This window comes from Elephantulus edwardii, unplaced genomic scaffold (genome assembly GCF_000299155.1).
Source record: "Elephantulus edwardii isolate Elephantulus edwardi_28Jun2011 unplaced genomic scaffold, EleEdw1.0 scaffold00032, whole genome shotgun sequence".
In the NCBI taxonomy this organism is placed as follows: domain Eukaryota; kingdom Metazoa; phylum Chordata; class Mammalia; order Macroscelidea; family Macroscelididae; genus Elephantulus; species Elephantulus edwardii.
In genome coordinates, this window is record NW_006399782.1 from 19,666,521 (window position 1) to 19,677,082 (window position 10,562).

General features: G+C 38.3%; 1 pseudogene; it reads left to right on the forward strand.

The window, feature by feature from the left end:
• LOC102850951 overlaps positions 1-10,031 on the forward strand; it is a 31,469-nt pseudogene extending 21,438 nt beyond the window's left edge.
• The last annotated feature ends 531 nt before the right edge of the window (positions 10,032-10,562 follow it).

Consider the following 10,562-nt stretch of genomic DNA (forward strand, 5'->3'; position numbering starts at 1 on the left):
CTTCACCATCCATACTGATGCTGCCAATTGGCCCAGTGGTGAGAATCTTTTTCTTGATGTTGACCTTCAATCCACATAGGAGGCTGCAGTCCTTGACCTTCTGCAGCAAGCACTTTAGGACCTCCTCAGTTTCAGCAAGCAGGGTTGTGTCATCCGCATAACACAGGTTGTTGATGATTCTTCCACCAATCCTGATGCCACATTCCTCCTCAAACAGCCCAGTGTCTCAGATGATCTGTTTTGCATACAGATTTAAAAGATATGGAGACAAAAGATATCCTTGAGGGATCTCCTTCTTGATTTTGAACCATGTAGTGCCTCCTTGCCCTGTTCCAATGACTGCCTCTTGGTCCAAGTATAGGTTTCGCATAAACACAATTAAATGTTCAGGAATTCCCATTATTCTCAGAGTCAGCCATAGTCAGCCATAGCTTGTTGTGATCCACACAGTCAAAAACTTTTGCATAATCAATGAAGCACAGATACACATTCCTCTGGTACTCTCTGCTTTCTGCCAAGATCCATCTAACATTAGCTATAATATGTGCAAGAAAAATATTGCTGAAAATAATCCAAAAATGCCTAGAACAGTACCAGTACACTGACAAGAAACTTTCAGATGTTCAAGTTGGATTTCTAAGAGGCCTTGGCAACAGGGATATCACTTCAAATGTATCATAGATCCTGGCTTAAAGCAGAAAATACCAGAAGAATATCTATGTTAATTGTCTATGTAAAGACATTTGACTGTGTGATTACAAAAGCTTTGGCCAATATTGAGAAGAGTGAGAATCCCACAACACTTTAATGTGCTCATGCAAAATCTATTCCTAAATAAAGAAGCTGTTGTCAAACAGAACAAGGGAACATTGTATCGTTTAAAATGAAGAAGGCTGTGCATCAGGAATGTATCCTTTCTCCATATCTATTCAATCTGTATGCAAAGCAAATAATTCATAAAGCTGGACTCTATGAAGATGAATGTAGCATAAGGAAGAAGACTCATCAACAACCTGCCTTATGAAGATGACACAACTCCTTGCTGAAAGTGAATAGGACCAGAAATGCCTGCTACAGATGACCAAACCCTGTAGTATGGACTGCAGCTCAACATCAAGAAAACAAAGGTTCTTACCACTGGGTTAATAGACAATATCATGGTATAACAAAGGATTGAAACTGTCAATGATTTCATTTTTCTTGAATCCACAATAAACATCCTTCATACCAGTAGTCAGGAGACCAGGAGACACATTCCTTTGGAAAAGTCTGCCATCATGGATCTCTCCAAAATACTGAAAAGCAATGATGTCACAAAGAATAAGTGTGAAGACTAAGCTGTGCCTGATTCAGGCCATGGTGTTTTCAGTGACTTGCTACACTTCTGAGAGCTGGAAAATGAATAAGAATGACAGAAGAAGAATTGATGCTTTTGAGTTGCATTGTTAGAGAAGAGGACTGAATACCCGATGGACTGTCAAAAGAACAAATAGACTAATGAGTTTTGGCAAAGGTGCAACTAGAATATTTCTTGGAAACAAAGAGGAAAAAGCTGCATCTCTTTCATTTTGGATATATTGTTAAGAAAGTTTTGGAAAGGGATATCATGCTTAGAAAGGTGAAAGGTGAGCAAAAGAGCAGACAACTCTCAATGAGGGGTATTGACATGGTGATTGCACCAGTGGACTCACGGCATAGGATAAGACAGAATTCAAGTCTGTTATTCATATTATTGCTATGAGTCATACTTGATTCAACAGCACTTAACAACAGCAGCAATACAATATCATACAGTTTGTCTTCTGAAAAATACCTTAGTTCTGAGTTTTTAAGACAATACCCCTTATATATGATGACAATATACCCATTGAATATCAGGTCCTTGATATTTATAATAAATATGTTTTAACATACACTTGTTATATGCCATCAAGTTGGAACTGATGTATCGCTGACCCTCTAGTGAGTTTTCAGAGGCTGTAAATTACTTGAGAGGAGATAGTCCATCTTTCATCTCTTATCAATTGATAAATTTTAAACCACCTATTGTTTCTGGATTGGCAGCACAACTCTTTACCCACTAGGTCACCAGAACTTAGCCAAGTGTATATCAGAACTCATATGTAAGCTAGAATGTGTGGATGTAATAGAGTAGGTCCTTTAGAATTTTCTTTCTTCCTTTTCTTTCTTTCTTTCTTTCTTTCTTTCTTTCTTTCTTTCTTTCTTCTTCCTTCCTTCTTTCTTTCTTTCTATCTTTCTTTCTTTCCATTCTTCTTCTTCTTCTTCTTCTTTTTCTCTCTCTCTCTCTCTCTCTCTCTCTCTCTCTCTCTCTCTTTCTCTGTCTCTCTCTCTCCTCTAGGTCTTATAACCAATTTCTTTTACCTTTCCCCTTAGCCTCCACATTCCCTAAATCAGTGTCAATTCATCTCATTGACTGTCTTCCTCTCTTTCACTGAATCTCTACTTTTCCCAACATAGTATCTTTTTCCCCAAGGACTGGCTTCTCCTGAAATATGCACAACCTAAAGTGTATTTGATTTTTTTAAAGAATAAAAACTTTGGTGCCTTGGCTTTCAATAAGGCCTTGGACAACTCTTTTATAATATTTTATGCTTTCTATGGCCTATCCAGAAGGAAAGCATGAACATCGATATTCCACTCTCTTTATCTTAGGTAACCTACAGTTACTGTTTTCCCATATTGCTTTATCATTCTTCCTCTAAGAGAGTTAAAGAAATTACTTCAATAAGGTGTAGGCTTCCACCGATAAGAAAAGCTAGTCAGCTTCTCCTTTCTGACCTTCCAAATCCTCAAAGAAAAGAATTAAAAAACCTTGCTACATAGTTAGAATAGGTTGTTGTTGTTGTTAAATGTTATGACTTGCAGCAAGCCTACAAACAACAGATCAGAACCTTGTCCTATCCTGAACCCCCTTCACCATCTCTGATATGGTTGAGCACGCTATCACAGTCACTGTGTCAATCCATCTTGTTGAAAATGTTCCCTTCTTTCTCTGACCCTCCACCTTTCCTAGAATGATGAATTTTTCAAAAAACTGGTTCCTCCTGACAACATTCCCAAAGGATATGAGAAGAAGCTTCTCTATCCTAGTCTCTAAGGGGTATCCTGGTTACACTTCCTCTAAGACAGATTTGTTTGTTCTTTTGTGGTTCATGAGATATTCAGTATTCTTCTCCAACACAACTCAATGACAATTCCAACCTTTGCTCCTTCTAATATGATAATGCTTATTGGTCCAATGGTGAGGATTTTTGTTTTCTTGATGTATTAGGAGATGTAATTCATATGGAAAGTTATAGCCTTTGATCTTCTGTAGAAAGGGTTTCAAATTCATTTCACTTTTCATAAGGAAGATTGTATCACCTGCATAATGCAGGTTGTTGATGTCTTCCTCCAATTCTGATGCTACTTTGATCTTCATGTATAACAGCCTCTCTTGATGATTTTCTCAGCAAAAAAGATTCCATAAGTATGAGAAAAGACACAATGCTAAAGCACATCCTTCCTAATTTTAAAACATAACAATGGTTTCTTATTCTTTTCAGACAATATCTTCTTGGCATAAGTAAATGTTTCATATGAGCACAAAGTGTTCTGGGATACTAATTCCTCTCAATATTACCCATAATTTATCTTGGTGTATACAATCAAATGCCTTTAAATAGACAATAAACAAAAGGAACCATATTTCTGATATTCTTTGCTTTAGCTAAGATCTATTTGACATCAGCAATGGTATTTATTTCTAATGCCAGGGATAGAGATGAGTCAAGGGATAGAGAACAAAATACAAAATATATTTTAATTAATTTATTTGATCACATTACAAAAGAAGTGAACTTTCGAAGATTACTAGAGAATTTTAGAGCTAGAAGGTAGAAACTATCTGAGTCATTCTTTCCCAAACTTAGTTTAGCAACTGTAGTTCAAAAATACCTACAGTAGAAACAGAGAGAAAAGAAAACTTATCTGTCCAACTTTGTTAAGCACAAATAGAACTAAGCAGATTTCTTTCCAGGTGAGCTCACTCAGATTGTAAACACAGTAACATTATTTTCCAATAAAAAGAGATTTAATATGCAGTGCTCAGATTTAATCCATAATAAAGTCAATATTCTAAAGAATAAAAAGGGGGGGGAACCAACTTTCTAGCCTTCAAGTTGGACTTGACTCACAAATGACCCTCCAACAGATTTTTAGAGGCTGTAAATTGCACCAGAGGAGACTGTTGTCTTTCTCCCAGATCAGTGTGGTAGATTCAAACCACCAGACAACCACCACAGGAGTGAGCAGTGCAACTCCTTACAAACTAGGCCACCAAAGCTCCCTCAAAAACAGATAGAGAGGAGTGTTTTTCTTCTAGAAAAGGAAGCTGAGATTTAAAGTCATTCAACCAGCATTCCTGGTTCCCTTTCCAGAGCCCTTCCATTGAGAGAACTGGCTTTCCTTTTCCATATGCATCATTTAACAGCTCTTGTCTGAAATAGGAATTTTTAAATAGTTGTAGTAGAGAAAAGTTAGAGACCTGCTAATTATGCAGAAAGCAGGGTTGATAGTGAAAGACAGCCAACACAGGATAGGCTGTGGTAAGTACTTCTGTGTTTCTTGGAGAAGCGGAAAGAATTCAATTACCATCATCAAAGATTAAAGTGCTCTGAGATGCTGCTCCAGAGCACTTGAAAAGACACATTCGCTTCTTCTCTCTCATCTAGAAATGGCTTAAATTTCTCCATCTAGGTATTAATTTTCTACATCTGGTACAGTTGTTTCAACTTTCCACCAGGGTTTCCTCTTTAAAAACATCAGTTATTCAGAGACATCCATTTCTCCTCCTCTGAAGTGGTGGTGTGAGTCTGGATGGGCAGAAATAGGAGAGGGCTGGGTCAATCTAAGGGGAAAAAAGTGTAGAGATAAGACATGTTTTCAGAACCCTTAGTTTCCTGCTCTGCATCATGTATCTGTACAAATTATTCTGAAAATGGGAAAAAAAAAGTTTGTGAGTGCAAATCTGAATCATGTAACCTTGTGAGAAAGCATAAGTCCAGATCAGGTTCAATTCAACAAGTATTGATTGGATGCCTGCAATGTGCTATCATCAGGGTTAGCAGGCTAAACAGCAGAAAATCTACAGAGAGGTGCATGATTAAGGCTTTGCATCTTCTATATTTGGTGCTATTTTACAAACAAAACAACAACAACAATGAAACACTTGATTTGCAACTGGAAACCAAGAGGCTGTATGGAAGGTTCACAGGGATGATTTTTTTTTCCTCCCTCTCCCTTTTAACAGAATTCAGCTCTATGCCAAATGCTAATAGAATACTAATTTTCCTTGAGAAACAATACGTCATACTTTCAGCCCATAGCATTCAGTTGAAATTGATTTCATCCTTCGTTTTGGAGGAAGGCATGTGAGCCAGGCAAAGGTCATCAGAACATTCTCCTGGCTAGAGTTTGGTCCAAAAAAGGACAAATGATGAAATCAAAGATATTCTGAGCTAGTCCTACAACTACTTTACAGCTCCAGCCAAATAGAGGTGCTCTTTTTCTGATGCAGCTCTGAAAGAAAAATCCTGTCTGAGAAAATATCTAATCCAGATACAAGCAGAGTCACACATGAGTGAAGATGTCGTTCAAGTCCTTTTTCAGCTTTGCCTGAAGACATCACTTGTGGAATTCTACATTACTATACCAAATTCCCTTTTCACAATCAACATCCTTGGCACCAGCAGCCAGGAAATCAAAAGACTGGAAGTAAGGGAGTTCTATAAATTCCAAAAAGCAATGATGGCTGTTTGAAAACTGAGGTACAACTGAGTCAAACCATAATCTTTTAAATTACTTGTTATGAATAAGGATAACCAAAGAAGGTGTTGAGTTGTGCTGTTGGAAGATTCCTGAATACTCCATGGACTGTCAAAAGGACAAATAAATATGTTTTGGAAAATGTGCAACCATGGTGTGCCTTGGAGGCAAGGATAGTGAAACTTGATGTCATATACTTTGAACATGTTGTTATTGTTATGTGCCATTGAGTGACCTTTGACTCATAGTGACTGCATTTAAAATAGCCCTGAACTCTGCTCTATCCTAAGCCAATCTCACTGTCTTTGACACACCTGCCCCTGTTACCCCAGTCACCATATCAATCCATCTCATCCAGGGTCTTCTTATCCTATTTTGTCTCTTCACCCTTCCAAGCATGATGTCCTTCTCCAAGGACTGGTCCCTCCTGTCAACATGTCCAAAGTATGTGAGACAGAGCTTCAAAACCCTTGCTTCCAAGGAGCAACTTGATTTCTCTCTCTCATGGGTTCAATACTCTTCTCCAGCAACATGACTCAAAGGTATCAATTCTTCTGTTGCCCTTAGTCATTATCCAGTTCTCTGATGCATACCAAGTAATTGTGAAGAACATAGCCAGGATCAAGTGTACCTTAGTCTCTAGATTTATATCTTTGTACTTAGGCACTCTGGAGAGGTCCTTAACAGAAGAGTTTCCTAATATAATTCATCTTTTGATTTCCTGGTTGCTGGTTCCAAGAGTGTTCATTGTAGATCCAAGTAAGTTGAAGAGACACAATTGTTGGCAATCTCAATCTCTCCTCCATCTATCATGATGCTGTCAATTGCTCTAGTGGTGAGAAATTTTGTTTCCTTGATGCTGAGCTCCAATCTGTATTGAACACTACAGTCCTTGACTTTCTATGGAATATGCTTCTAGTCCTCCTTAGTTTCAGTGAACAAGGCTATGTCACCTGCAAAGCATAAGTTATTGATGAGTCTTCCTTCCAACCTGATGCCACATCCACATTCCTCCTCATAAAGACAAGCCTCCCAAATTATCTGTTCTGCATACAAGATTGAAAATGTATAGAGACAAGGGACATCCTTGGCACACTCCTTTCCTGGTTTGAGCCATGCAGTGTTTCCTTACTCTGTTCTGACAGCTACCTCCTGGTCCAATTATAGGTTTCACATGAGCACAATTAGATGTTCTGAGATTCCCATTCTTCTCAAGGTTAACCACAATTTGTTGTGATCCACACAGTCAAATGTGTTTGCACAGTCAATGAAACACAGACATTCTTCTGGTACACTCTGCTTAAAGCCAAGATCCATTTGACATTGACAGTGATGTCCCTAGTGCCACAGTCCCTTCTAAACCCAGATTTAACTTCTGGTAGTGTTGATGAACTCTTCCAGTTGTCTCTCTCTCTCTCTCTGTGGTGTTTTGTTTTGTTTTTTTTTTATAATCTTCAGCAGGATCTTGCTTGTGTGTGATACTAGTGATATTGTTTGATAATTTCCACACTCTATTGGATCATCCTTTTCTGAAATGGGAATAAATATGTATCTCTTCCAGTTAGCTGACCTAAGGTGGTGACAGTACTCCAGATTCCTTGGCAGAACTTGGTAAACACATCCAGGGCAGCATCTGTTTGTTGAAATATATCAATTGGCATTCCATCAGTTCCTGGGGCCTTGTTTTTTTGCCAGTTCCTTCACAGAAGCTTGAACTTTCTTCTCTGTCAGCATTGCCTCTTGGTCATAGTCTGTTTCATGACATCATTCTGTGTCAGCCAATTATTTTTGGTACAATGACTGTGCACTCCTTCCATCTTCTTTTAATGCTTCCTAGATCATTCTATTTTCTGCGTATAGTATCTTTAAGTATTGCAACTCGAGGCTTGAGTATGTTCTTCCCTTTCAACTTAAGAAATGCCGAATGTGTTTGTCCCTTTTGGTTCTCTGACTCCAGCTCTTTGCATATTTCATTTAACAGTTTATTTTGTCTTCCTGAGGTGCCCTTTGAAATCTTCTATTCAGCTCCTCAACTTCCTTATTTATTTCCCTGCATTGGCTTCTCGGTGCTCTAGTGCAACATTCAGAGTCTCTTCTGACATTCTTCTAGGTCTTTTCTTTCTCATCTCTCTTTGTATTAACCTTTTGCATTCATCATGCATGATACTCTTGATATCCTCCCACAGCTAATCTGGTCTTTATTCATTAGTATCCAAGCCCTCTAATCTGATTTTGAGATAGTTTTTAAATTCAGGTGTGATAGACTCAAGATCAAATTGTGGTTCTTGTGGATTTGCTTTAATTTTTTAAACGTCAGTTTAAACTTACATATGAGTTGGTGGTGGTCTGTTCCACAATCAGCACCTAGCCTAGTTTTCACAGCTGATTCTTTTCCAGATGTAATCTAGCTGATTTCTGTGAAGATTATCTGGTGAGGTCCACAAGTATAGCCATTGTGTGTTTCTTATAAGAGGTTTTTGCGCTGTCTGCCCAATATTCTGCAAAGCCAGCACCATTATGTTTTAAACCTCATCGTCTTGGCCTTGGCTGTGCTGCCACAATGGACTCAAGTTCAAAATATGACAGCTATTAAGGTTCCTGAAAGCAAGGGGGAAAATACGAAACACTCATTATTGGTGTCTCTTCAGATCAAGGGCTTTGTGGTGTTATTCTTTACTCGATTGACAAACAGATGAAAAGTGAGGTAGATGAGCTTACAGCAATTGGGAAAGAAGTTATGATTGTTTGTATTGGAGATAAAATCAGAGACATCCTACATAGGACTCTTTCTGACCAATTTCTGGTGACATTTAAACAAGTGGGAATAAAGGGTACTTTTGGAGATGCATCGGTTATTGCCCTTGAATTGCTGAACTCTGGCTATGAATTTGATGAAGTATCTATTATCTTTAATCAATTCAGTTCTGTCATCTCCTATAAGACAGACAAAAAGCCCCTATTTCCCCTTAATACCATTTCAATCTATATGCAGAACATATCATTTGGGAGAATGGGCTCTACGAGGAGAAATGTGGCATCAAGATTAGAAGAAAATTCATTAACAATCTGTGTTATGCAGATGACAAAACCCTGCTTGCTGAAATTGAGGAGGCCTTGAAGCACTTGCTGCAGAAGGTCAAGGACTGTAGTCTTCAATGTGGATTGAGGGTCAATATCAATAAAACAAAGATCGCCACCACTGGGCCAACTGGCAGCATCATGATAGATGTTGACAGCTTTAGTTTGCTTGGCTCTACAATCAACACTCTTAGCACCAGCATCCAAGAAATTAAAAGACATATTGTGATGGGAAAGTTTGCTGTTAGAGACCTCTCCAAAGTACTGAAGAGCAATGATGTCACTCTGGAAGCAAAGGTGAACCTGATACAGGCCATGGTCTTGCTATGCATCAGAGAGCTGGATAATGACTAGCGATGATAGAAGGAGAATTGATGCCATTGAGCTGTGATGTTGAAGAAGAGTATTGACTATACCATGGACTACTAAGAAAACAATAGGTCTGTCCTAGAGAGAGTTAAACCAAATTGCTCCTTGGAGGTAAGGATTCTTAAGCTTCATCAAACATACTTTGGACATGTTGCAGTCAGGATCAGTCCTTGGAGAAAGATGTCATTCTTGGGAGGGTGGAGGGACAGGAGAAGAAGACCCTCTATGAGGTGGATTTATTAAGTAACTGGGGAAATGGGGGTATGTGTGTTGGAGACAGTGAGATTGGCACAAGGTAGATCAAGGCTTAGGGCTATTGTACATATGTTCGCTATGGGTAGCAGGTGACTCGATGGCACATAACAACAGCAAACAACCATTGCAAATCCTGAAAGTGTGTATATCTATGATGATATTGATGCTGATGCGCTACAAAATTACCAAGAATACAATCTGGCAAAGATCATCTACTACTCTCTGAAGTAGTCCGCCACTAGTGAACAAAGTACAAGGATGACAGCTATGGTCAATGCTAGCAAGAATGCCTCTAAGATGATCAACAAACTGACTTTGACATTCAACCATACCCACCAAGCTGCCATCATAAAGAAGTTGAAATCATCCCTGGTGCTGCAGCTCTGGAAATCAAGTGTCATCATCAGAAAAAAGTTAAAGAAGAAAAGTTAAGCCAACACATTTCATTATGCTTAATGCTGTTCTTGTCAGCAACATTGTTGGTCCAGTGTTCAAATTACTAATGACAGCAACATATTCCTAAATTATACTGTAATAAATTATCTTAAAATTTATAAAAGAGGTATTTGCAATGAATAAATCATTGATGGTACAAAATTCTATCATTCTATCTCCAGCCTTATTGTTGTCACTAAAGCCATATTTTCCAACTACTTATCCTTCTTCCTAGTTTCCAACTTCTACATTCCAGTCATCCATTATAATGAATGCATTTGGTTACAGGTTCAATCAATTTTTGCCTGCAAAACTTGATGAAAATCTTCTATTTCTTCCTTGTTGGCTCTGCTTGTTGGTGCATATATTTGAATGATAGCGGTATAAACATGTCTTCCTTGTACGTGTATGAATATTATCTTGTCGTTCACATTGTATTTCAGGATGGATCTAGACATGGTCTTTTGATTATAAATGTGACCTTGTTTTTTCTTTTTCCTTTCCATTTTCAGCATAGTAGATCATACTATCTGATTCAAAATGTACCGAGCCAATCCATCTCAGCTTGCCAATACCCAGTATGTCAATATTTATGAATT